The 24474-nt window shown below is 38.9% G+C and overlaps 1 long non-coding RNA gene across 2 annotated transcripts in view; it reads left to right on the forward strand.

The window, feature by feature from the left end:
- LOC145660092 (uncharacterized) overlaps positions 1-24474 on the forward strand; it is a 302422-nt gene that overhangs the window by 7350 nt on the left and 270598 nt on the right. The gene's annotated exons all lie outside the window — the stretch shown is intronic.

The following is a 24474-nucleotide window of genomic DNA, read 5'->3' on the forward strand; positions in this document are numbered from 1 at the left end:
ACCATGTGCAGGTTATTTTGAGGCTACAATCCTGCACTTTTAAAAAATATATTTTTTTTAAATAATAAATCATTTGAATCAGTAATGAACGGAGCATTTAATTCTGTTTGTCTAGTTGCTCAATTTCATAATATAAGCATATATTATGCAAGAAAGTGTTTGCATAACTGTGTAGCCTTGGTACTGAAACACCAGAGTAAAGATAAGCCGTTTCGTTGAACATTGTATTGTGATCAATAAGCCTAATTTTCAGTTAAAATTGTATAATTTCTTAAGAATTTATTATTATAGTTGTTGTTTAGGTTGCATTTTGATCCTTAATGAGTGTTCAAATGACTTTGGATTATAACGAATAGAGAGTGAGTGAATTGTACCTATGTGGAATGATTACTAATTAATTAATATATAGTTTACATGTATAGGTTATATTTACTTTATTTATTTAGATTTTTTAATCTGAGCCTGATAACAAAATGATGGCATAAAGAGGGGGAAATGATTTTAAAATGTGATTTATAATATGAGACTATAATGTCATTTCAGCTGCACTTCTGTCATTGTTCTAAACAGCCACTGAACAGAATTTAGCGCTCGATTATGTCATAATTTGTGTCATTCTATTTCTGACCCCAGATCAGTTTATTGAGTGGATTTGCCGATGACGATCATTTTAGCCAAAACATCAACAGAGACTACAAACAATTCTTCACGCGTAAGAGGTACTGAGAAACGAAAACAAAACGTAAGTAGAATTTAATTTTATCTACAAAGGCAGATACTAAATATTTGATAACGGAATCGTATTATAAACAAGTAGCCAATATGCGAATTTAAAATGAGAACACACATTTTAATGATGGAGAACTTTTGACTGAACGGAGAACTAATTAGTCGGCTGATAGTGAGCTCCCCGCCCCACTAGTCACGTGGTACGGCCCGCCGCCTGCAGTGGGAGTTCATGGTCTTGTGTGAAACCACGACTATGTATTCACGCACACCTGCACCGGGTTATTCTCCTAATGTCTGTGTGTGTTTAAACCCCGGTTGGTGTGTATATCCCTGTCGGTCTGTGTTCGCTAATGTTTACTTACGTGGTCCACTTTATGTTTGTAAGCTGTGTTCAACGTTGCTCATGTTCATCTTGCCTGTTTCGTGTGAGCGCCACTGTGTTCGTTATTCGTGTTCGTCTAATAAACATCTGTCTACGTCAAGCGAGTTTGTTTAATTTAACGGACCGCATAAATATTTTATAAATGCGGAATAAGTGAATAGAGAATGAACTAAATAAATGGGACGTAGCTGAAAATATTCGCGTAACCGAACTCCATTAGATGAAATACGTTGACTGAGACAAGGGAAAGTGACTTCTGCGCTTGTTTTAGAAAAGCCTCTGTAAGACCACGAGTGTGGCCATTATGCACTGTCGGACAACCTTTGTTTCACATTTATTAACATTTGTAGAAGAAATTGAGCTACGGGTGGCCATTTGTTCTGTTACATAATAACTGTATATAAAACAATAAAGTCTACAGGCGTTGATTGCTCATTTCTATATAGAGATATGAAACTGGGGTACAAAAGTAATCTTGCGCACAAATGCAGCATGTTAAATAAGTCTTGTTTGTAGAAAACTGTGTTGTAATCAAAGCCTAATTTTCATTTCAAATTCAATTACTTCTTAGGAATAAAGCTTTAATTCTTAAAAATTAAAGGGTTTTTTTTTTGTGTCCAAAAACACATGCAAACTGTTATGACTTTTTAAAAGAAATGAAACATCTTTATTATTGTTCAATACAATATAGATTTCTTCTGCCTTTTCTAGATGCCAAGGTACAAGTTCATTAATATCATTACCAGAAGACACAAGAGTCATAGAGACCCTGCTACCATTGCTGGGTTTAAGCAGCATTACTCGGCCACTCTGGGAGAAAGTGTAAGTGTCTAGATCATTTTATACTATAATTTTAATGATTTATATAGACTGTATCCACAGTTTTATTTATTTAGCCTTCACACTTTCCTGACTTGTACAGATGGTAGTCCAAAATATGCTGTCCATTAGTGGAGTTTCCACTGCCCAGGTGGGGTCAATGGATGATTCATTTCCTTTACAATTCATCACTGATTATTTATCACTTTTCACCCAAGAAACAGGAGGACTGTAAGGAGGTTCATACCATCCGGAGCAGAACTGCTGAACACTGTATGATCACAGAGTCAACGGAAGAGATTTGCTATTTAGACCACAGCGCCCATGTAGAAGGTGCAGATGTACTTTCTTGCATAAATCTAGCTTTCCATTAAGAACACACAGTAGGATATGATCTTTGTTCACTTTAAATATGTGCCTGTACTTTATTATGTAATTGCATTTGTATTGATTGTTGGAAAAAACAAAAAAAACATCTGTAGATGTAAGAGAGGATCTGGGTGGAGTAGTGGAATCTATTACAGAGGCAGTCAAAGTGGAGAACACCCCAGCTGGTGAGTAGCATCAAAGCACCACATCAATAATCAGAGTTTACATACATCCACTCCATGGACACCAGTTTAAAAATTCTACTTTTATTTCAAATATAAAGGCTCAGAATGCAAGAAGTTGAAGAGAGTACGCATCTTCTTCAGACGAGCATGGCAGGCTATAAAAAGCACCTTGTCCTGTGCCACGCGCTCCAACAAAATTAGCCCTATTCTTTAACTTTTCCCAGCTCTTTTTACCAATTTATTTTGTATTTCTTTTTTCCCTTCATTTTCCCCAACCTGTCTTTTCATTTTCTGAAATGACATCTTTTGACTTTTTGATTTATTTTTGATTAATAAACTTTATTCATGCAAAGATTTTGTCTGTTTGCATTCTGGACCTTTTAATCATATTTTTCATTCCAAGACCAACCAGGTTATAATTCTAATTCAGCCAAATAAATATTGAATGATTCAACTCACTTTAATAACATTTTTAGATTAGCATATATATGTACAGTTTCATGTCGCTCACCTTTAGTGAGAGGAAGTACAGTAAAGGGAAAACACAAACGGAGCATCCTTGTCTCTATGGAAACACCATTGACCTCCCAGCACACACTGATAACTCTACACCCAGATCTCCACTACCACTGTGGACACACACTGACTCCAGAACTCTCACAGCATTACTTCAGTACTCCAGACCCTAATGTCCACCCAGCAGAGAGGAACTGGGAACAAATGAACTTGGCCAGAGCTCTTATGTTTCTTTTCAAGTTCACATCACCAGCTTTACGGAGACATACAAAACCACACACAGTGCCATCATGTCCTTTGACTGTGAGGAATCTGGTTGTTTCTTCTTTTGTGATGTATCCCACAACCCCACACTGACCATGATGCTGTATCTGTGAAACCATATAGGAGACACACATGCTCATTATAAAGCAAAGGGGGTGGAGTCTGATGTAGAGGAGAGAAACAAACAGACATATTATCCCATCGCTCTTATTCTCAAACTCCTCTTTCTAAGTTTATAGTTTTAAAATGCAGTTTATAGAGTTAATCACCTCAAAGCTTGCGCACATACAAATTTTTGCATTACTTTTTCATAGCTTGATATATTTTAGGTTTGCACTGTCTTATGATGTCCTGTGTACTTAATATTTTATTCATTGTATCAAATTTGTTTTATTGGTAAATATACTTTGAACTATTATGCACTGTCACTACAGAATGCTGTGTGCTTTGTCTTCAGAGTCTATAAACATGCAAACACACACACACACACATTTAAGAATTTATAGATAGTGAGAGGACCTGCTTTTTGTTTGGTTTTTCAGTTTCCACATCACAATAATTTCTTGTGGACCATTGCTTATGTAGAAAAGTTCTTTAAGATTTTTTGTGAGTAATATGAAGTTCTGAATTTACTGAATGAGTCAAAAACAAACAACAAAAACCTGCATTACTCACAATAAGAACCTATTTGAACTTTGATAAACTCTGTTAATCAGCCTTTGAACATAGACATGGTTTGGGTAGTACATGAGCAGTCCCTTTTCTCAGTGAAGTACTGACATCTCTTCTCACAGTACACAATAATAGTGAGTCTGGAGGGGATGATAGTGTTAAATGCTGAACTGTAGTCAACAAACAGCATTTTAACATAATTACCCCTCACTTTATCCAGGTGGGTCAGTGTGGTGTGGAGCAGATGTGCAATTGCATCATCAGTGGAGCGGTTGTGGCGGTATGCAAACTGCATTGAGTCGATGGAGGCTAGCAGCGAAGAGGTGATGAAGTCTCTGACCAGCTTTTCAAAGCACTTCATCGCAACCGATGTGAGGGCAAGTCGTTGAGAGAGGAAGGCCGAGATTTCTCCGGGACAGGGACGATGGTGGACTGTTTGAAGCAGGATGGGATGATAGCGTGCGTCAGGAGAGGTTAAAGATGTCAGTGAATAATGGGGCTACCTGGTCTGCGCAGGCTTTGAAGACTCTCCCACAGATGCCATCTGCTTCCGCCGCCTTCCTGGTATTCACCCTTTTAAACACTCGCCTCACGTCACTCTCCGTGATGATGAGGGGGCGCTGGTCTATGTTGGGCTCTGCGCATGCGTTGTTGGCTGCGCCGATAGCACCATTTGCGTTGTTAGTGTTAGCGCTGTTAGCATTAGCGCTGTTACCATTAGCGTTGCTAGATGCAGCCTCGAAGCGAGCTGAGAATGTGTTTAGCTCCTTCGCCAGAGACTCATCCGCGCTCATCCGTCCGGGGCATGGCTCCTGTAGTCTGTGATCGTCCGTAGTCCCTGCCACAGGGATCCAGAGCCACTCTGCTGGAACTGTGTCTCTAGTTTTCTTCCGTAGCGCCGGTCCGCGTCTCTCACCGCCGTCTCTCACTCCGTATGCCGCAGACTTGTACTCGTCCATGTTCCCACTGATGATCCCCGTGTTGTAGGCAGCAGTACGAGAGTTCAGAGCCTCGCGGATGGTTTTGTCCACCCAGGGCTTCTGGTTAGGAAACGTCTTGATGGTGGCTCTTGGGATCATATCATCCACCATTTTCCCAATGAACTCCACTACTGCTTCCGTAAACTCGCTGACATCTTCAGTGCCAGTGACCTCATCAGTCCTGCTGTTTTCATATTAGCGTTACAAACCGCTCCAGCTCTCTGACGCTCTGACTCTCTCTCTCTCTCTCTCTGTGTGTGTGTGTGTATGTTGGTATCGTGTGACAACAAGGTGATGTAATGTACTTTACTGTCCATTGTAGATCGCTCATGGAGATAAAACACAACACGCTAGTATCAGATTAACACACAAGCACTTGAAATGTATACAATTGAAAATTTGTAATTCATTGTTTAGAGTTTAGATTCTGCATGAATTCATTATGCTTATTTGCTCCTGTGAACATGAATATTCAGCCTGGTGACAATCTGCATGCAGGAACAAGTCAGAATATCACAGACCAAAGGAGGGAGGGAGGACAAATATGAACAACTAAAAGTAGAAAGAGACGTGTGTGTGTGAGCTGAAGTATTTGTCATGGTTTCAGTTCTCACATGCTCAAACACTCACACCCCACAGTCCTAAAAACAGTGTGTTTAGGTATGTTGGGCTTCGTTGAGGAGCAGTCAGATAGTTCTTCATGTAGTCAGTGATGTCTCACTCCTGCTGCAGGGACATCACACGTACAGTAAGACAGTCACAGATCAGCACTAAAGAGGATAGAGGAGGACAGCACACAACATACACACATGTACAACAGATGAGTGTGTGTGGGGGTACTCAAGGCAAATATACACATGCACTGCAGACCTGTGTGTGTGTGTGTGTGTGTGTGTGTGTGTGTAATGTTGCTGGCCCGAGTGCAGCAGGACGTAGACATCCTTGACGGTGCAAGACGTTTATTAATATTAAACACATACGACACAGGGGGCACTCACACATAACACAATAAACATGACTCTACACTTAACATTAAACAATGAACAGATATACATTAACAGGTGACTACACAAACTAACGTTGCGGCTACAGAGCTCGGAATTAACACACACGTAGCGACAATAACCAACAGCGGTGCACATACTGACAGGTTTAAATAGACAGACAAACAACAGTAAACCCTGCGCAGGTGTGTGCAGTCCCGGAGGGCGTGGTTACAAAACACACGTAACTCGTGGGGGGCGGAGCGTTCCGTGACGGCGTGGACGTGTGACTGGGTGCACAACTCAGTAAACTCTTATGAGTTTACGTGTAATTAAAATGTCAAACCAAAACTTATTCAGTTTAACATACTGGCAGGTATTTTTTCCAAGTGCATTTTACACTTATAAAATCCTGTCAAAACCGCAATCCACTAGGTGGACCTATACTACACTTAAATTATATCGAAACACGGATAAAAAAAAAAACAAACAAACACAAAAAAAACGGTAGATAAGACTGATATAATTTCTAAAAAGGAAAAAGGCAAGCATTCCTTTTATAAGACTGATGTATATTTTATTGAGATAAAGACATTCATACTTTTAACCAGCACATTATTGCAGGTAAGAAAAGGATTTTGTTATGCAGATGCTCAAAGCAAAAGTACCAAGAGGATGTACCAAATATATCTGTATGTGTGTGTGTGTGTGATGCGAATAGAAGTTCGTCAGAGTTTCATCTGAATACACTTCCTCTCCACTATAAGTGTAGCTGTGAAGTCATTCAGTAGACTGTATTGAAGAGTGTGTACGGTGTGTATCAGCAGTCCTGCTGTAGCTGTGTGTGTAACTCAGTAAGAATGCAGGTGTGTGTTTATCTGCTCCTTGTGCTCCACGCTGCTGATGGTGAGTGTTACCTTCTCTCTACGGGTGTTGTCATCCTTATACATTCATTTGCACAAAGGTATTTATATCTGGGAGCAGCAGAGAGTAGCAGCTCACCACTTACCCCAGATTCGGTCTATCGACCAAGAAATGTTTGAAGTCCAAATTTTGCCTCTAGTTTAGAACAAAAGCTGTTAAATGCTAACGTTGCTAACAAACACTGGAGGTCAACAGCAGCTGAAATATAGCCTTCCTAAATACATGCCCACAAACTTCTCTCAAGCCGGTCAAACCGCATCCAAGTGTTAATAAATGTCTCCCAGACTAGTCGGTGTGTCGTATAACTCACTGTGAACTAGACAAGTGAAGAAACACGTCACCGGGAAGCGACCTGGACGAGGTTTGAGGACATGTAGCTCGATATCTGACTTATTTACAAATCCTATTAGCTGTCGTTGCTGTTGGCTTCCAGTGTTTGTTAGCAATGTTAGCAGCTTTTTGTTCTAAACTAAAAGAGCAAAAATATGGACTCCAAACATATCTTGTCCACTTGGGTTAAGGAAGAATAAAGTAAATTTGTTGACTTTATTTGTTAAGTGGCACTGAAATTTGCGCTGTGGTTCGGTCCGGTAGAGAGGAACCGCTGCTAATTACTTGCTAATTGCTAATTAGTTACTTCAGACCAGCATAAGGTAGGAATTGTAGGGACATTAATAAGACTGATGAAATTAAGAAACAGAGTATTGTGACTCTTACAAGCATCAGTTTGCCCTATAAGTCTATACATTTACAAAAACAATTTGTTTGTTTGTTTTTTTATCATGGTGTGGTATGTGAAATGTGCTCACTTGTTTATTTCTGTTTGTGTTATTTTTTTCATCACTTATTCATTCTGTGTATGATGCAGCTCTTGTCCACTACCCACTTCTGTATCCAGCTGCCTGTGACAGAGGTCACACCTCATTGTGGTTGATTGTGTATGTGGTGCAGTCCTGTACATGTGGTGTGTGATGTATGTGTTTGGTGCTCCTGTGTGTTTGCCCAAGTGGGGAGTGTGGGTGGGTTTGGGGGAGAGACTAAAGAGAATTCTGATCTCATGAATTTTGACATACCAATAATATCCCTTATTGAGCTAGCAGTCAAACAAGATGGTATTACTCTATTTTACTGTGGAGACCAGAGGAGGGGCAGAGCTCAAGAGTTGGACTGGTACTGAATAAATCCATTTCCATTAGGAGGTCTCAGCTATCAGGACTTCCCAGAGGGTTTCAGCCAGACTCCCACTGTGAAGACAGTTTTTTACTTGTTTATTATGGTTTACCCCCATGCTGCTCAGGGACACTGACTATAGTACTTGCTGACACTTCCTACAGTGTAGTGACTCCAATTATGCTAGAGCCCTGCTCAGCTTTCCTGAAACACAACCCATGCTTAACGACATGGTCAACTAAAGTGGCCCAGATCTCATCCGTGATGGTTGCTCTTCCTCCCCCTCATCCTCTTCCTCATCCTCGCTCTCCAATACTGACATTCATTGATATCCAACCAAGATATCGAGCCTGTGGCCTCTTTATAGTGCTCAGGTTCTGATTTCTAAGTGTCATTAGTAAAATTCGTCAAGTATCTTCACCTATGAGTACTGGGTTTGGTTAATTGATAAATGGATGCATCATTTGCATTTGAGGGTTGTCCATAAGAAACATACGGATTTCTGTTGAATGATGTGTCCAATATAGAGAATTGTGTTTAACATATTGAAAAAAAATGTGTTTTAGAAATACAAAATGAGTGTAAATCAGAGAAGGTGCTTTTGGTTTAGTATAACAGGTCAGGAGATGGGCTACATGAGTTAGTGGTTTCAATTATTGTGTCACATGTCCCCGTTTTTGTGTCTTGCAAAAAACTGTAATATCACAAAAACAGTACAGTTTCCCAGCAAGCACCTCTTCCTCCTACCAAACATGGAACACTGTTTAACAATTTAACAATACATAACTAACTCTCTCTCTCACACACACACACACACACACACACACAAAAACATGCACAGCTGCTGCAGGATGGCCAGACCGACATCTGAAGGACTTAGAGAAAGACAATTTTACACACACAGTAAATGTTCATTCAAAGGGATACTTGTAGATGCAAAAACACCTCCCTACCCTGCTCTCTCTCTCTCTCTCTGTCTCACACACACACACACACATTCTCTCTCTCTCTTCTTGTTGGGTGTTTGGGCTTCAAGTTATCCTATGTCGTTCCTCTTATCTTAGAGGTTTAGAAAACTTTACAAATAAAAAATGAACAAATAAGAAAAAAATAAAACCATAAAGTACAGTAGAGCATGCACCTCTTCCTCCTCACATATGTATTGCTAAATTTGGTGCACTTTAGCAATATGCTTCCTTTTTGGGTTCATGAGCTTAAAATTCTGCTGTGCTATTCCTCTGAGTGGTGTGTGAGCGACATGTTAACTTCTTTCACTCAACCATGAAGACTGTCAAACAGTCTCCAAATCCTCATCAGTGTCAGTTATCCTGTTCTAAACTTCATGGTTTAATCAGTCAAACACTAACTTACTCTGGCAGCAGAAATTCACTCTAGTGACTCCAGTTTAAAGACTTATCTTCTTTAGTCCTAAGTTATTCTGTCACCATAGTCATAGCTACCAGTTTACAGACGTGAGAATTCCCAGCATGCACTGCTTCCTCCTCACATATGCTAATCTGGGTGCTACATGTGAAATGTGCTCACTTGTTTATTTCTGTTTGTGTTATTTATTCCTCATTTGCTCATCAATTGGTCATGAGGCTTGGACAGCCCATGCTGCTGCACACACACACACACACACACACACACACACACACACACACACACACACACACACAAAACACACACTGTTTCTGTTAGTGCTATTTTTTCCTCAGTTGTTCATTCTGTTTATGATGCAGCTCTTGTCCACTACCCACTTCTGTATCCAGCTGCCTGTGACAGAGGTCACACCTCATTGTGGTTGACTGTATATGTGGTACAGTCCTTTACGTGTGGTGTATGATGTAACGGTTTGGTGCTTCTGTGTGTTTCACTAAGTGGGGCGTGGGGGTGGGTTTCAGGGAGAGGCTACAGTGAGTTCTGATCTCATGAATTCTGACAAGCTCATCATATCCAAGACGATACTACTCTGTGTTACCATGGAGACCTGAGGAGGGGCAGAACTCACTACCTACACGATAAAGAGTTGGACTAGTGATGAATAAATACATTTGGCAAGACAAGTGAGGTATCCAGGTCCAGCTTTATGATGGGTGTGAAGACCCATTGTGCAGAAAATGCAAAAATTAAAAAAAAAGCAAATTCATTAGAATGGAAACGTGTGTGCTACAGTTCTGAAATGCAGTGCAACTTCAGAAATGCTGCAAACTCAGTCACAACACAATGGAACTGTTTTCTGAAGTTGCATCACATTATTCAAAATGACGTGTGCTATATTTTGGAAAAGTGTTTTCTGAATTTGTATAGCGTTCATGAATTTGGATCAAGTTTGTAATCTGTAGCATGTGTGTTTACCTTCTGTGTTCTTGAAAAGAAATAAACATAATGTGGAATACAAGTGTAGCAACAAGACTGAAGGGGAAGTAGGTGAGACGCTGATTCAGAGATGGAACTGCACCTTAACAATCACAGCACCACAAAAGATACCAAATACAAACAGTGCAGACTGACTCTGCTTATTGGTTTTGCCAAAGTCATATCTGGGCCCATACCCTTAAAGGGCCGCTACCATGGTAAACCGAATTTTGCTCACTTTATTGAAATAAATAATTTTTAATTAATATGTAATTACTGTTACATTTTCAAAACACATTGTTTACTCTCCCATTCCTTACAGTCCATATATGGAATATAATCTGTAAAATAGCCTGTTTTGAAATCACTGTTTCTCTGATGTCATGAGAACCAGCTCATTTACTTATCTCTGCCTCTTTGGCCTACAGCAGTTTAACCCCTAACACCTACATTGCAGTTCTCAGACATATTTCAGCTCTTAGTGCTTTTTAAATGAAGCACAATACAGGGCAGCCAATCAGAACAGAGCTCATTTATCTTACATCTTAAAGGAACAGCTACAGAAACTGCCTGTTTAATTCCAAGGGATAAAGAGAGGTTGGAAAATAGCTGTGTAAAACTGAATTATGACTCTTTTTGGAAGATAACGCCACAAAAACATTGTAAGAGGACACCAAAGAAAATTATAAAATAAAGGAAAAATATAAGACACTGTTTCACTGTTATATTTAGTCTGTATGTGAGAGAGAAAGATGGGGAGGAATAATTTATTTTGCACTTGAATACACTTCCCCTCTACTGTGGACATTAGTGGGTGGAGAATTTCAGTGGAGTTCTACTGAGAGAGTTGTAGAGTTCCAGGTCATAGTTGTGTGGTGATTCCCACAGGCAGACTGTAGTCTGGGCTGCAGTTTTCGGAGCGTTCAGTACACTGTAGTTTTGTAGAGTGTATAAGATGTGTAGCAGCGTTACTGCTGGAGCTGTGTGTAGTGTGTTGTGGAATGCAGCTGTTTTTTTATCTGCAGATGTGTCTTTACTTCCGTTTTGGTAATGATGTGCAGACGAAGTCCTGTGAAGCCATTGGGGTTCTTCCTTATTATACTGCTAAAGGATTCGAAGCTTTGGAACATTGAAAGCTGGTGACAAAACAGCGACACCTGGTGGTTTTCAGAAATTATAGCTGCTTTAGATTCAAAACTGCACAGCATTGTAAACAATACAACACTCCACCGCCTTCATGTCATTAAAAAAAATGGATGTGCAGTAATGATGTTTAGTAATTCAATTCTGCAATAATTTGTTTAAAATCATTGTTTCCCTTTTTATGTGAAAACTTGATACAAAACTATACTGGGAGACAACAGGTTGGCGTTATGAAACATTTACTCTCACTTTTGACTTCTATAATTAGCACATTTCCAATTTTTTAGTAAAAATATACTTTATAGGACAGTGCCAAACTTGTGAAACACCCTCATCCTGTGTTTCGGTGACCTTTGAAGCTTCAAACATCATTAGTCATTTGTTATTAGTAAGTTTACTGGTAATATTAGTGGTAATAGTCACTGATACAAGCTTCAGTACACTGTGTGATGTGAGCTTCAATGTCTTAGTAGCAAACGTTCCATCACAATTTTATTGTTTCTGCACAGTTCCTGTATCGTTCTTCTCCCTTTTTTGGTGTTCTGTTTAGTCAGTGTTTAGTTTGCATCATTTTGTTACTTCTGAAGTTGTCTACCAGTTTTGGAAATGAAGAACTTTTGTTTACACATGTGCGTCAAGCCCTGTCTGCCTCCGCTTTAAATTATCGTTCTGAAAACTGCAGTATGCAGATCATTAATGTAGGTGGATCAGCTGGATCAAAATCATTAATGTGTTCTTATTTTAGATTTAAAACATTAAAATAAGAGGTAATGCTTTGCTATGATAAGTTGCAAATAGGCATAAAACAAACAGTCATAAAAGTTGATTTAGTCCATGTTGATGTCAGTTTGACATTACAAGTTTCTGTTACTGTAATTATTTACCCCTGTCCCACTTACCTACAACCAATGGCAGACGTGCAGGTAAAGGTGTAATGCACATAAAACTTACAAGAAATGATCTGATTCCAAATTATGCCTGTAATTACAATTTAGCATGTGTTATGAGAAATCTAGCATGTGTTATGAGAAAATGTGTGACTGAGAAAGCAGGATATATTATAACTAAGGAACCTTCCTTAGTTATAATATATCCTGCTTTCATATTATAACTAAGGAACCTTCCTTAGTTATAATGTATCCTGCTTTCTCAGGGCTTTACCATTCTCTTAGCCTAACTTTGGGTTTAACCTACTAAATGTGCGGTGCAGAGATTGGATCCTTTATGTAACCCACCTATTCTGTCTACATTGCATTCTGGCAGTGTTAAAATCACAATGCAAGAGGCAGTATTGGATCCTTTACTGTGATAAACATAAGTAGCCTAATGTAAAAATTACATATGTGATCATGAATGATCAAACATTAGAAACAGAATGCTAAAATAACAAATTGATTTTATCCAATGCGACTTATAATTATGACTGAGTATAACTTGAGCGATTTAGGGTTAAGGGCGTTGTTCAGGGGCCCAACAGTGGCAACTTGGTAGTTCAAGAATGTGATCAGTAGCATGTGTTGTATGTGGCACTTGGCTTGATATTAAGATTTCTAGTGCTTCCACACTGATGCTCTATCACAGAGTTATACATATATTGTCTGATCTTTCTGTGACTGGTAGAATGGCGTGGCAATAGAGATCAATCTACATTTTATTAGTAACAAAATAAAACACCTTATTTATAGACCAGGCCAGAACACTTTCAATTGAGTGTCATGACAATCATTGTCAAAGCATTCATTTATAACAGAGTCATATGGGAGTTTTCATTTCAGCCTCTCCAGCCAGTGTCAAGAACAGGAAGGTACTACGTGGTTTGAGGTATTCACATCTGCTCAGTTTTCCTAGTATCCTCATGTCCCGCAACCGCCCTCAGTCCGTGATTGCAACTCCCGTCTTCCCTGGCACAACCTCACCAGATCCTCATCACCAGTTTACTAGTGCCACATGTGTCTCATCTTTGCTACACTATTTATTCTCTCTGGTTTCGTTCACTCCCTGCAAAGTATTATCGCTGGTCTATCAGCATGTACTGAGCAATTCCCTGGTGTGTGTATATCTGGCCATTACTCTCGCCTGTTTCACTTTACAATTGTTGCTTATTCCACTACAAATAAAACTCGGCTGTCCACAAGCGTCTGGCCTGTTCTAAGATGTCACCCCTCACTTGGTAAGCAACAACTAATTGTAACGCGGGAGGGGTGGAGAGCGAACACTCGTGTGAAGTGACGACGCCATAACGAACCAAACTGATTGAATAGAATAAATAAATAATAAGTTTAATATTCGACAAAGACTAACAACACATTATAGAATGAAGAACAAACAGGCTAACAGAAGAATAATAATATGATAACAGGGTGAGGGCGAGAAATGAGCAACAAGGGAATACAACATTAAGGGAAGACTAACAGAGAACAACAATAATAAAACATAACAGTGAGCATAAACACAGACAAACGGGAACAACACAGAACTGGGCTACATAAGATGAACAAACGGTATTGGTCATCAGACCCAATTTTTCTCTGGGGGTATTGGGGGGGCTATAGTGGCCATCCTCATTCTCAGCCGACTCTGTCTGCTGGCGGGTCCCGTTATGTTATTTTAACTGGAAACATATTTAAAACTTAAAAAACAACAACCTATAGCCCTTGAATGAAGTGTTATGTCAACTAATCAACTGATAGTATTGTGTTATGAAGAGAAGACTGTATGACAGCTGTCTGTCAGAATCAGCCTTTATAAAAGTGTATTTAGGTTTGTGTTAGCTGTTATGAAGGACTTATGAAGACCACTCTTAACAAACATGTTAGTAAATTTGAAATGTAGATTCTGATCAAATATTAAAAAATTGTTAAATTGGTACTTAATATCAAACAAAGCTCAAATTATTACCTAAATGGAGCAACCAATTTGCTCAGTTACACCTTATAACTATCATTGTTATAAGAATAGTGAATGTCATTAGAACAATGCTAAAAATCATATAATATTAGAGTAAATATTTATTAATTTAACAAGCAAATGTGGTGGAGTATGACAGTAGGGTGTGTTTCTACAGGTTGAGTATTAAATCAGTATTAAATTGAGCAATTAAAAAACAACAGGGAGACAAAACACATCACTGCACACACAGGAGACTCAGTACTGCTACCCTAGTACTGCTAGTACTAAAGCACTACACCATCTTATGCTAACAAACACATCTCCCTCTCCAGGAATCTCAACAACAGAATTTACATGAAGATTTGATGGCAAAACAAGTGCAAAGGCTCCAGCTGACGCTTCCACTACTGACAGTGCAAAGACTCTGACTGACGGTAACATGCATTTACTGCATATCAACATGGTCTCCTAATATCTTAAAAAGCAATTAAAATGCATGCTGTGTAAAAACACAAACACTAACACGCACACAAATACACATAACATTTGTATAACGTTTGCCTTCAGATGTCCAAAACCCTGCTGGTGATCTATTATATATCCTCATGACTACTGCTGTGGGAGCTGTCCTCCTCCTGCTTCTGGGTCTCGTGGGGGTCTTGTGCTGGAGATACAAAGGTACACACACACACACACACACGCACACACACACACACACACACACATGCATGCATACAAGTTGTGGGTCACACTGTCTGGTTTTCTAATGTAGTCCAGAGACATGGACAAACGAGGCTAAGAAAGGGGCAAACAGAAGAGAAGAGAGAGCAGGAGACACAGGTGAATGCTCACATACCATCCACTGTAACATAAGAAAAACAACCTCCACATCATTACTGGCACATGTCCTTCAAGGTCAAATCTTCCATGGTGTGTGTGTGTGTATGTGTATGTGTGTGTGTGTGTGTGTGTGTGTTTGTTTGTTTACAGGATTGTATTGCTGTGCTTCGTTCACATGTTCAAGTGAGTGCCACTTTGTATCTGAGGGGGGTTCAGATGATACAATACAATTAGTACAATATAGTTAAAATAAAGGATCACATATATCACATACAGCACTTTTTTATGGTTTTAAATTTTTTTTAAAGGAAAACCATCTTTGGGAAACACAAGTTGTGAAGTTCAGGTTTTGTTGAAGCAGTAACAAATACCTGAGCAGAGGGTTTTATACAGATAGTGTGTGGCGTTCCCTAGTTGTGTGGGGTCCATGGTGAGTTTCTGATACAAAGCAGCTCCTGATACACTGATGAAAGTTTTTGATTATGGCTGTTGTGATCTCTAGTTTGAAATCATTGGAGATGGTGGTGTCTAGGAAGCTCAGACTCCACATCACTTACTGTACTGAGTTACAAAGGAAGATGAAATAATAGCAGTCCAACATGACTAATCATATCAATCACTGTTTTTGGTAGAAATTATATTACTACATGGTAAATAATTTACCAGTAGGTGTAGCAGAGTCATAGAAAACCATCAGACCCAACATTCATGATATGCATGCTCCTGAGTTTGTGTAATTGAATAATTAATTGAAATGGGTGTGTTCAAAATAATAACTGTGGAGTTCAATTAGTGAGGTCATTCCTTCTGTGAAAAAACATGTCAATCAGGTGGCCTTTATTTAAAGATGAAGCCAACACATGTACATGCATTTCTCTCTGAAAATCTGAGAAAAATGGGTCGTTCCAGACATTGTTCAGAAGAACAACATACTTTGACTAAAACTTTGATTGGAGAGGGGAAAACATATAAAGAAGTGAAAATGATATAAAGAAAATGATAGGCTGCTCAGCTAAAATGATCCCCAATGCTTTAAAATAGAAAACAAAACCAGAGAGATGTGGAAGAAAATGGAAGACTACCATTTGAATGGATTGAAGAATAGCCAGTATGGCAAAGACTCAGCCAATGATCAGCTCCAGGGTGATCAAAGACAGTCTGAAGTTACCTGTGAGTACTGTGACAATTAGAAGACGCCTGTGTGAAGCTAATCTATCAGCAAGAAGCCCCCGCAAAGTCCCACTGTTAAAAAGAAGACATGTGCTGAAGAGGTTACAATTTGCCAAAGAACACATGGACTGGCCTAAAGAGAAATGAAGAAACGTTTTGTGGACTGATGAAAGTAAGATTGTTCTTTTTGGATCCAAGAGCCGCAGACAGTTTGTCAGATGACCCGCAAACACTGAATTCAAGCCACAGTACACTCTAAAGACAGTGAAGCATGGTGGTGCAGGCATCATGATATGGGGATGTTTCTCTTATTATGGTGTCGGGCCTATTTATCGCATACCAGGGATCATGGATCAGTTTGCATATATCAAAATACTTGAAGAGGTCATGTTGCCTTATGCTGAAGAGGAAATGCCCTTGAAATGGAGGTTTCAACAAGACAACGACCCAAAACACACCAGTAAGCGAGCAGCATCTTGGTTCCAGACCAACAAAATTAAAGTTACAGAGTGGCCAGCCCAATCCCCGGACTTTAATCCGATAGAAAACTTGAGGGGGACATAAAAAATTCTGTTTCTGAGGCAAAACCAAGAAATGGAGAGGAACTGTGGAAAGTTGTCAAAGCATCCTGGGCTGGAATACCTGTTTACAGCAGCCAGAAGTTGGTCGACTCCATGCAACACAGATGTGAAGCAGTTCTCAGAAACAGTAGTTATACAACTAAATATTAGTTTAGTGATTCACAACAATGCTAAATCCTAAAGATTTTTCAGTTTATACAGTAAATATTTGAGTTTGTGAAGAAAAAATGCTAAATGATTACACATGACATCCACTTATTTATTTGAATAGAAGAAGTCAGATGTTGCAAGTCAGATGTTGCAACTCAGCCCAGATCAGGGACGGTTGCAGCATGTTACATATACATTATTTTTTCTTTTGCTTTTTTGCCTCATCTTAACTGATCCCTTGGCTGCAGGCTTCTCTCTTTTTTAAGGAAATGGGAATAAGATTGGTGTGAGAGACAATGTCTGCTTTTATATGATTTATTCACTTATTCACGTTATGCCACCCCCCGCACGCAGGTATAAGAAAATACAAATATTTTGTTTGTTGTGATGGCCCAAGTGCCGCAAGGCAAGGCGCAGGAAGCACAGACGTCTCTTGACGAAGACATGCATTTATTAAACGACCATTAACGCCAACCTGAGTACGAACAAAGACCGACAACCACTCCAGTGACAGAGGGATTTAAATACGTTCATAAATGATGCATGTACAAAGGGGCAGGTGTGCTAGACTGAACTAACAGCACTTAGGGAGTCATTTTGGGTCTGTCCCAAAATTTTCACTTATAATGTGAGACTGTTAAGGAAGAAAGAGGACACACCAAATGACTTTTAAAAACTTATAAAACCCTACTGCCTCCCTATATTTGTTGTGTGTGTTGGGGATAGAAGTTTGTCAAAGCTTCATTTGAATACACTTCATCTCCACTGTAACTGTAGTTATCAGAACATTCAGTAGACTGTATTGAAGAGTGTGTATGGTGTGTATCAGCAGTCCTGCTGTAGCCATGTGTAATGTGTGTAACTCAGTAAGAATGCAGGTGTGTGTTTATCTGCTCCTTGCTGCTGATGGTGAGTTGACTTTCTCTCTACATCTGTAGATCATCAAATATCTTCTCAGTAGCTACTTTATAAGAAACACTGAAAACATCTAGTAGGAGTCCAGTTAGAGACGACATGTCATATATTTCTGATAATGTATAAGAGGCACTCCATGTTATCTGAACATATAAGGTAGAATTTGAACAATTACGATTTGCTTTTTAGACTGCCATCAGTCATAAAACCAAATCTTGAAATCAATGTATTATTGTGGTGCAGTTAAATCTCATGCATATCAGCTGCAGCACTCAGGCTGCTGCCCTGTTCCTGCACTGATATACACACCAGAGCTGAGAGCTTCACCTGGTATAAATACAACACAAACAGAAACACATGGGAAGTGATCTCCAGTGAGAGTGAACAGTACAGAAACAGAGTTCATACTTAGAACTGACCACACTTTTCTATTCTTGCAGAGGCTCCATATAAACCTGTAAATCTTACTCCAGTGGACACTGACACATCAAGTCCAACAGCTTCAACTAAACCTACTACAACAATGACACCTCCAAATGGTTAGAAGTTATTAATTTCATCAACTACTACTGATGGTAAGATTAATTTGTTTAATAGTATTCTCCAATCAACACCATAAAATGATTCCCCACTAAATACTACTACTATAACAATAATAATAGTAAGTGACATCAACAATTAATTTCTTAATGCAGGTCACTTCATATAGGATATATTTTGGGGCTACAATCCTGCACTTTTAAAAAATATAATTTTTAAAAATAATAAACCATTTGAAGCGGTAATGAATGGAGCATTTAATTCTGTTTCTCCAGTTGCTCAATTTCATAATATAAGCATATATTATGCAAGAAAGTGTTTGCATAACTGTGTAGCTTTGGTACTGAAACACCCGAGTAAAGATAAGCCTTGTTTTGTTGAACATTGTATTGTGATCAATTAGCCTAATTTTCAGTTAAAATTGTATAATTTCTTAAGAATGTATTATTGTTGTTGTTTAGGTTGCATTTTGATCCTTAATGAGTGTTCAAATGACTTTGGATTATAACGAATACAGAGTGAGTGAACTGTACCTATGTGGAATGATTACTAATTAATTAATATATAGTTTACATGTATAGGTTATATTTACTTTATTTAGATTTTTTAATCTGAGCCTGATAACAAAATGATAGCGTAAAGAGGGGGAAATGAATTTAAAATGTGATTTTTAATATGAGACTATAATGTCATTTCAGCTGCACTTCTGTCATTGTTCTAAACAACCACTGAACAGAATTTAGCGCTCGATTATGTCATAATGTGTGTCATTCTATTTCTGACCCCAGATCAGTTTATTGAGTGGATTTGCCGATGACGATCATTTTAGACAAAACATCAACAGAGACTACAAACAATTCTTCACGCGTAAAAGGTACTGAGAAACGAAAACAAAACGTAAGTAGAATTTAATTTTATCTACAAAGGCAGATACTAAATATTTGATAACGGAATCGTATTATAAACAAGTAGCCAATATGCGAATTTAAAATGAGAACACACATTTTAATGATGGAGAACTTTTGACTGAACGGAGAACTAATTAGCGAGCTGATAGTGAGCTCCCCGCCCCACTAGTCACGTGGTACGGCCCGCCGCCTGCAGTTGGAGTTCATGGTCTTGTGTGAAACCACGACTATGTAGTCACACACACCTGCACCGGGTTATTCTCCTAATGTCTGTGTGTGTTTAAACCCCGGTTGGTGTGTGCATCCTTGTCGGTCTGTGTTCGCTAATGTTCACGTACGTGGTGCACTTTATGTTTGTAAGCTGTGTTCAATGCTTCACATGTTCATCTTGCCTTTTTGGTGTGAGCGCCACTGTGTTCGTTATTCGTGTTCGTCTAATAAACGTCTGTCTACGTCAAGCGAGTTTGTGGGACCTGCGGCACTCGGGCCGTCACAGCTGTTTAATTTCACGGACCGCACAAATATTTTCAAATGCGGAATAAGTGAGTAGAGAGTGAACTAACAAAAGGAAACCTTGATAAATAAAATGGGACGTAGCTGAAAATATTCGGGTAACCGAACTCCATTAGATGAAATACGTTGACTGAGACAAGGGAAAGTGACTTATGGGCTTGTTTTAGAAAAGCCTCTGTAAGACCACGAGTGTGGCCATTATGCACTGTCGCACAACAGACAACCTTTGTTTCACATTTATTAACATTTGTAGAAGAAATTGAGCTACAGGTGGTCATTTGTTCTGTTACATAATAACTATATACATATTTAAAGTCTGCAGGCTCTGATTTTTCATTTCCATATAGAGATATGAAACTGGGGTACAAAGGTAATCCTGTGCACAAATGCATGTAAAATAAGCCTTGTTTTATAGAAAATTGTGTTGTAATCAAAGCCTAATTTTCATTTCAAATTCAATTACTTATTAGGAATAAATCTTTAATTCTTAAAAATTAAAGTTTTTTTTTAATGTCCAAAAACACATGCAAACTTTTTAAAAGAAAGTAAACAGCTTTATTATCGTTCAGTGACAATAGAGCTTTCTTCTGCCCTTTCTAGATGCCAAGGGACAACTTAATTACTAATATTATCACCAGAAGCCAGAAGAGTTATAGATACCCTGCTCCCATTGCTTGGTTTAAGCAACATTACTGTGCCAATCTGGGAGAAAGTGTAAGTGTCTACATCTTTTTAATGCATCCACAGTTTTATTTATTTTGCCTTCACATTTCCCTGACTTGTACAGATGGCAATCCAAAATATGCTGTCCATTAGTGGAGTTTCCACTGCCCAGGTGGGGTCAATGGATGATTCATTTCCTTTACAATTCATCACTGATTATTTCTCATTTCTCACCCAAGAAACAGCAGGACTGTAAGGAGGTTCGTACCATCCGGAGCAGAACTGCTGAACACTGTATGATCACAGAGTCAACGGAAGAGATTTGCTCTTTGGACCACAGCGCCCATGTAGAAGGTGCAGATGTACTTTCTTGCATAAATCTAGCTTTCCATTAAGAACACACAGTAGGATATGATCTTTGTTCACTTTAAATATGTGCCTGTACTTTATTATGTAATTGCATTTGTATTGATTTTTGGGAAAAATAAACATCTGTAGATGTAAGAGAGGATCTGGGTGGAGTAGGGGAATCGATTACAGAGGCAGTCAAAGTGGAGAACACCCCAGCTGGTGAGTAGCATCAAAGCACCACATCAATAATCAGAGTTTACATACATCCACTCCATGGACACCAGTTTAAAAATTCTACTTTTATTTCAAATATAAAGGCTCAGAATGCAAGAGGTTGAAGAGAGTACGCATCTTCTTCAGACGAGCATGGCAGGCTATAAAAAGCACCTTGTCCTGTGCCAAGCGCTCCAACAAAATTAGCCCTACTCTTTAACTTTTCCCAGCTCTTTTTACCAATTTATTTTGTATTTCTTTTTTCCCTTCATTTTCCCCAACCTGTCTTTTGATTTTCTGAAATAACATCTTTTGACTTTTTGATTTATTTTTGATTAATAAACTTTAATTCATGCAAAGATATAGTCTGTTTGCATTCTGGACCATTTAATCATATTTTTTCATTCTAAGACCAGCCAGGTTATGATTCTAATTCAGCCAAATAAATCTTGAATGATTCAACTCACTTTAATAACATTTTTAGATTAGCACATATATGTACAGTTTCATGTCACTCAGCATTAAGAGAGAATTTCACACTCACCTTTAGTGAGAGGAAGTACAGTAAAGGGAAAACACAAACTGAGCATCCTTGTCTCTATGGAAACACCATTGACCTCCCAGCACACACTGATAACTCTACACCCAGATCTCCACTACCACTGTGGACACACACTGACTCCAGAACTCTCACAGCATTACTTCAGTACTCCAGACCCTAATGTCCACCCAGCAGAGAGGAACTGGGAACAAATGAACTTGGCCAGAGCTCTTATGTTTCTTTTCAAGTTCACATCACCAGCTTTACAGAGACATACAAAACCACACACAGTGCCATCATGTCCTTTGACCTGTGAGGACTCTGGTTGTTTCTTCCTTTGTGATGTATCCCACAACCCCACACTGACCATGATGCTGCATCTGTGAAACCATATAGGAGACACACATGCGCATTACACAGCAAAGGGGGTGGAGTCTGATGTAGAGGAGAGAAACAAACAGACATATTATCCCAAACTCCTCTTTCTAAGTTTATAGTTTTAAAATGCAGTTTATAGAGTTAATCACCTCAAAGCTTGTGCACATACAAATTTTTGCATTACTTTTTCATGGCTTGATATATTTTATGTTTGCACTGCCTTATGATGTCCTGTGTGCTTAATATTTTATTCATTGTATCAAATTTGTTTTATTGGTAAATATACTTTGAACTATTATGTACTGTCACTACAGAATGCTGCCTGCTTTATGTCTCCAGAGACTATAATCATGCAAACACACCCACACACACGTTCAAGAATTTATAGATAATGAGAGGACCTGCTTTTTGTTTGCTTTTTCAGTTTCCACATCACAATAATTTGTTGTGGACCATTGCTTATGCAGAAAGGTTCTTTAAGATTTTTTGTGAGTAATATGAAGTTCTGGATTTACTGAATGAGTCAAAAACAAACAACAAAAACCTGCATTACTCAAAATAAGAACCTATTTGAACTTTTATAAACTCTATTAATCAGCCGTTGAACATGGACATGGTTTGGGTAGTACATGAGCAGTCCCTTTTCTCAGTGAAATACTGACATCTCTCCTCACAGTACACAATATTACCCAAATTATCAGTAACCATACCAGTCCTACTCATACTAAACCTGTTTTGTACTAAATTAAATTCAAACTGGACCTGCCATTGAGAACCTAGTCTAGTTTTAGTCTTTGTTTAAAACATCATCCTTTATCCCAATTTCACATTAGAATAGACCCAGCAGTCAGTGTTGTGCTGTTTTGATTAGTAAACTACACTTTACAGAATAAATGTAGTATTTTGTACTATTTCTAGCTAGAAACCACTGATAAGCCTGTCATGGCATAGGGCAAGAAATAGACTAGAAGGGAACTGAGCTTGTGAGTGTGTGACCACAGTTCAGCTGCAGAGGTGTCAAAGCAGCACGGTTGTCACTTCTGGTCTAAAATGGGCTTTAGATTCTGATCTGGTATCCGCTGCCCAATGGTTGGAACTGTGAGAAAAGAAACAACAGCAGACGTCAGACATCCTAAGCTCTCAGACCAGAACAGTCTCCTCCTTCTTCTGGGGCGTTCATAAGGTGTTTTGAGAGCAAAATGTTTATTGACTTTAAAAACTGCACATACTTACTTTAAGATGCCATACACATATCAAATACTTTTCTACCACAATTTAGTCCACAAACCATATTTTTCTCACACCACTAATAGATTAAGAACACTGCTGTAAAAGTGGAGCCTGCATGTTATATTTGATGTATCCACTGAGCTGAGTTATTTCATGACACAAGTATTTACATGAAAGTAGGGTCATACACTGACCATGAATGCAGATATTAGCATTAGGGTATTTGTACAACTCTACACCCAGAACTCCACTACCACTGTGGACACACACTGACTCCAGATCTCAGTCCAGAACTCTCTCAGCTGTACTTCACTGAGGTCCACAAGGACTTCACTACAGTAATGTGGTGTCTTTTGAGTCCTGAGAACACCTGAGGTCTGTTTTTTCATTGTGTAGTTTCACAGAGCCCACAGGGCCCCTGGTGCCGCTGTGAACCAGACATGCATGTTGTGGTTTCAGTGTGGGGGTGTCTGTGGGGGAAGAAAGAGGAGGCTTGAGAAACCACCAGAAGGCTGAAAAAGCCTCCTTGTTGACAACTTGCCGTTAAAGCAGCCATGTAACACAGCCAGTTTACTGGTGGACAAATACTGCATACGCTACTTATCGTATAGTCATGACACTTTATAAACATAAAATGCATAAATACAGCAAACATCATACAGCATAAATACATAAAATCAGCAATAGAGCGGGTTGTTTTTTGGTAATGAATGGTGTTTCAAAATATGTATGTTTATGTCTCCTCCACCACAAATCCTTTTTTCTTGTAATAAAGTGTAAATATTTGTATTATTCTATTTATTATGTATTTGACAGCTATTTGACAAGCCAGTTATACAGAGCCTGTGTGATCAGTTATAATTAGACTCTGCCTTTGCTATGAGCCATTACACTTAATACTAAAAACTGCTGGTTAAAACCACAAGGACTAAAAGCACGACTAACAGCTCGCTCAGACCATGTGTGTTTCTTTTTAAAAACAGCCCAGGTAGCACAGAGGTTTAAATCCAGTCATTGTGGCCCCCAGCAACATCATTATTTATCATGTTCCTGTGCCTCATACACCTTCACTTGGGCCCAATCACATTTCACCCCTTG

Source organism: Electrophorus electricus, chromosome 2, assembly GCF_041902795.1.
Source record: "Electrophorus electricus isolate QZ-2024a chromosome 2, ASM4190279v1, whole genome shotgun sequence".
Classification (NCBI taxonomy): domain Eukaryota; kingdom Metazoa; phylum Chordata; class Actinopteri; order Gymnotiformes; family Gymnotidae; genus Electrophorus; species Electrophorus electricus.